General features: G+C 41.5%; 1 protein-coding gene across 1 annotated transcript in view; it reads left to right on the top strand.

Moving 5' to 3' along the window:
• grm3 (glutamate receptor, metabotropic 3) overlaps positions 1-5000 on the top strand; it is a 100277-nt gene that overhangs the window by 40187 nt on the left and 55090 nt on the right. The window contains exon 3 of the mRNA XM_088996881.1: positions 3372-3616. The gene's annotated coding sequence lies outside the window, so the exon portion shown is untranslated. The remainder of the gene's footprint in view (positions 1-3371; positions 3617-5000) is intronic.

A 5000-nucleotide genomic window follows, 5' to 3' on the forward strand; every position in this document is an offset into this window, starting at 1 on the left:
GGCTTACGTCTGATGTGATGTGATGCAAATTGACAGCTCAATATCCAAAATATGCATGAAATGACGTATTTATTTTCCCTCAATTTGGCATTTGCTCCAATCTGACGTGACCATCTTGTAAACACTTAAACGTGCTTCAGGATATTATGCATCTGTGGCCGTTAGCTGCAATCAGTAAGCATTCGAACAGTGTGTGTTCATGCACTCTGTTAACTTTACAACGGAGAAATCAGGCCTCTCCACACACTGTGTGTGATTGAGCAGAGTGAGAAGGCTCTGTGACTCAATCATGCATGAAGAGGATTTTCTGTTCAATAGGCACTGCAGACGTGCATACTTGCATTCTAATGAATGTGGCTCCATACAAACAAGTTCACGCTCACAATTTGTTGTGCGTGTGCGCGTTCCTCTCCACTTCAGGCTTTGGACTACACGATAGCTTTGGGTGGTCATCTGGAGAGAAAATAGTTCTGAATGTTGGATCATGTTAGCTGGTGGCCCCTTCAAAAAGAAGCCATTAGTACACCTCAAAATTCCTGGAAAATCCACGCTTTTTTTCAGAAGAAGTCCTTGCCACAAATCAACCAAAACTCAATCAGGTGCATTCGCTGGAAAAGTTACCAAAAAATAAGCTCCTCTTACGAGTGTTATCAATCACCACAGAACTTGATGGCAATGTCCATGTCAAAACAAAAACCAGACAGAACATCACAGGAGATCATTGAGAAACACGAACGAGGTGTGCACTTGTTTGATTTAACAGCCCAGTACCAATATGCTAAGTTGCGTGTGGTCTGGGGCAATAGAAGAGGTTGAGAAACTTCTGTTAATTTGGATTAACAAAAAGCGGCTAGCCGGCGACAGCATGAATAAAGCAATTATATCAGGGAAAGCACGGTTAATTCACTCCGATATCGTCATGCGGCAACCTGGAAGTTCGCCGTTTATTGATACAAGGCATTCCTCGAAATGGTGAAAGAAGAAGGCTACATTCCCTAATCAAGTATTTAATGCAGATGAGACTGGCCTTTTTTGGAAAAAGATGCCTAACCGGACTTTCATAACACAGGAAGAGAGGTCTGAACCTCATTCCATCAAGCCATCAACGACCATCACAAAGGTAAATAAAATGACTTTATTATACAGTGCAGTGTATTTCTTTCATGACAATACAATAACACATTTATTATACATAGAATAAGGTATATTGTTTGTAGTTTTAAGTCTTATTTAGTTGAAAATTATATTTTATGGAGACCTGGGAACAGATTATTCTCATTTTAATGGTTTCCTATGGGAAATTAATTTTTGGGATACACACTTTTTGCCTTACACACTCTGTCTGGGAACCAATTAAGTGCGTAAGCCAAGGTCCCACTGTACCTGGTTTGGATGAGGGAGATTACTAGAAGAAATCAACAAGGTACCGTATGCTGCCTACACTGCACCTAGAGTCCAAAATTTCCCTCACTGTGTACATCTGTTTACGTCAATTACACATATAGACGGTGGAATTTCATGGGCTTGACCGAAACAGGGTTTATGATGGCATCCACCTCAAACGGTTCCATGAATCGTGTTCCCAACTTGTGTGAGGTTCCAAATCTAAGTCCCACATCGAATACCACGTGTCCTATTTGATAAAACGGTCAGCAATGAGCCTATTGTGAGAGGTGGTGTATGATAATGCAGGCTCGGTTTCCCTATACATGCCATGAGCCCACCTCATGTGGAGCTGGACAGAGAGAATCTCCAAACTCTACTGAGACGACAACGGTGGTGGTTGATATTCAGCGGCTAGTACAAAGGGAGACCAATTACACCAGAAGGCTACCTTTGGGTGATTATTCTTCCCCTCAGTCCATCCATTGAACTGTGCAATGTACCCAGACGACACGCTCCCACAGCTCGCAAGACTCACTTCCATTCCTCTGACACAAAGTGCAGACACCGGTCAGATAGAAAGTCCACTGGGATTCCATAGATACTGAAAACATGGTTAAAGAGTAAATTAGTGGTGTGTAGTTGAGATGGGATATTGGATGAAGTGGGCAGACCTGGATAAAATTATCCACTACTGTGAGTATCAGTGTCACAGATTTGCACCGTGAATAAGTAAGAGCAGCGATAAAGTCAATGGAAATGTAGGTCCATGGTGGAGGAGGAACCAATAAGGGATGTTGTACCATCGGAGGGGGTTGGTGAGTGGCCTTACAACAGAAATAGGCAGAACTGGCTTTATAAAAGTCATTATAGGCTTTATAAAATGTTGCTTTTAAGCTCCGGCGACCAACATCTCTGCAGGATATATGGAAGAGTGTGGTTGATTCCAGGATGGCAAGCTCTTTTGGAGGTGTGCCCCAACTCGAAAACCATGGAAGGAAGAGATGGAGGCACGAATCGCTTTATTGAAGGGCATTCAGCTGGGATCATAGAAACTTCCTGATCTTGCTCAATTATCTACTCAACCCCCAACCTCAGTAGCCCAAAACGGAAGTGGTCTGGCAGTAAGTTGTCCGTCTCACCTCCCTCCTCTGTAGATCCTTGATGATGCATCCAGTATTCTTGGAGTTGTTGTGGTGAAATTGCATATAGGGAGAGTTTGGTCTCTTCACAGTTTGGAGATATATAAGATCATTGTGATCGGTGTACTCAGCTCTGTGGTGCTTACCAGCCAGTGACTTCTGACCTGTAACACGAGAACTATAGCTATCAGTTCTCCGTTCTCCAGTTGGTGACAACTTGTGTGAGTCAATGAAACAAGAAGATGCAAAGGTGGAGTCTCTGGTGGACTCGGGAGCGCTGGACAACACCACCCTCACTTCTGTGTCTACTTCTCCAAGAAAAAGGGTTAAGGTGGTGCAACATAGGTTGGTTCGAAGTAACAATTTTCCTGGCAAAATTTAGGGAATGTGATTTGATCTTTAAGGAAATTGACAAATCAGAAGCTGATATTCTAGTTAGCTAAGCAAAGCTCTCTTTGGCAATCCAGTGTGGGAGTGGCATGCCATCAAAAGGTAGATGATGATTCCATGAATTTTCATGATTACTTCTTATATTTTGAATTTATTAATTTGTGTAATGTATTTGAACTTTAAGAAGACTGGAGAGGATGGTTGAAGGTAAATTCTACATCTCTTTTCTACATGCCCTGTCCGAGTGGTAAACGTGCACATAAAAGGATGGCAGTGGTGGGGCTGTTGGAATGTCTAAGTTTTCTTTTTATCCAATAAAAATGTCTCCACGCAAAGATCGATTTTTGTTGCTAGGAGACTGAAGCATCCTTTGGCAGGAGGCTTCAGCTCACCACGTCTGTTTTTCCCTCCCTCTTTCTCACTCCTTCCCTCTCTCTCGCTCTGATATACAAACAGACATTTTCCCTCTACTTCCTCTGCTCTCTCTCTCTGTCTTCTCTCTCTCTCTCTCTCACTCTGTCATTCTCTCTCTCTCACTCTTTTACAAATACATACACACACATACACATGCACGCAACACACACATACTCATACACACACAGCGGCAGCATCCTCCCTCTCAGCGCGACTCCTCCGGGGATAGAGAGCAGACCCAGTCAAACTTCAAGCAGAGATGGTATTCACAACGAGACAACAGTAAGGTGAGTAAAAAAATTAATATCTCACTTGTCTTTGTTGGATATCTGAGAAAATACATTGACTGTCTCTATATTCAATTGATGTTAAATTTTGATTTGTTTTACTTCTACTGATTGCAAAAAAAGACATTCTGGTCGGTGAATCTCTGCACCATATGTGTGACTGACAAGCTGAAATGCAGTCGTGTGTTTGAAGTTCTCGTGGAAACGTATGTCTGCATCTCATGCGTACAGGTGGACCATGTGATGACCCCATGCGATCTCACCTCAAAATCCTTTCAAGGTGCACCAACGTCAACAAATAGTCTGTTTTTTTAAGGAATGGTGCAGAAGTAGCAAGTGTTTGCATCAAATCTGCATGAAATTTGTCACACCGCCCTTGCAAAAGGCTTAACTTTGCTGTCTGTTAGAATGTGACACACGTTAATTCAACTGGAGGTGGTGAGATGCATCTTATTGTACAAGTGTGACCTTACTTTCTATTTACTATTTTAAAACAATGCACACCAATATTACTCAAATTTGGGACTAACTATAACATTAAGTATGGCTACAGGCTTGAAAAAAATTCAGCTGTTTCAAAACAAAAATAGCATCTCAAAATGCTACTTCTATGTCAATCTCCTTGTCATCATGTATTTGTCAATCAAATAGTTGTAAAACACCTCATCACTTGATTTAAATTTGCCCCGTAGTTTCTTGGTGTTGTAAGGTCATCATCATCATCATTATTTTAACAACAAATGGAATTTGAAATAAAAAGTCACAAGTCAAGAATATGGTTTGGTTTAGGTATTCTTTAGTTTAGATGAAAAAGGTTATTCGGTGGGGACAACATGCGAATAATATCCATCCTCCATTCTACTTTCTATCTTTGATTAGGGTTATGGTTGTATCTTGAGCCGATTCGAGCTGACTGTAGGCAAGAGGCGGTGTAAACCCTGGACTGATCTGCAGGAAAATATAAACAAACAACCCATCATGAACCTAACATCCAAGTTTTGGGAGTGTGGGAGGAAACAAGGAGTACAGCATGGGCTTTTTCAACATGTTCATGTTGATCGCCGTAATTGTAGCTGGGTCCCAAATTAGAATGGTCCTCCGACTGTGTATCCCTTTTTTCATGGCAAATTATCAAACATCGATGGCTGGATGAGACAAATGTAAGTAAAAAGGTGTGACCATTCAGTCTTGCTTACCTGACCCGGTTATCTTTTCCAGTTGAGGCTCAAAATGAGTAATTCCTCCCCAAATTTCAAGGTATCCATACGAAAGATTTCCTTGCCTCCTGTTGCGATGACATGCTTACCAAATTCTTTTTTAATTGCAGAAACTGCTATCTCTGGAAAATAATGTTCAAGACCCCTAAAATGTATACTCAAGAGTT

Source organism: Hippocampus bargibanti, linkage group LG05 (assembly GCF_051943395.1).
Source record: "Hippocampus bargibanti isolate YZ-2025 linkage group LG05, ASM5194339v1, whole genome shotgun sequence".
Classification (NCBI taxonomy): Eukaryota; Metazoa; Chordata; class Actinopteri; order Syngnathiformes; family Syngnathidae; genus Hippocampus; species Hippocampus bargibanti.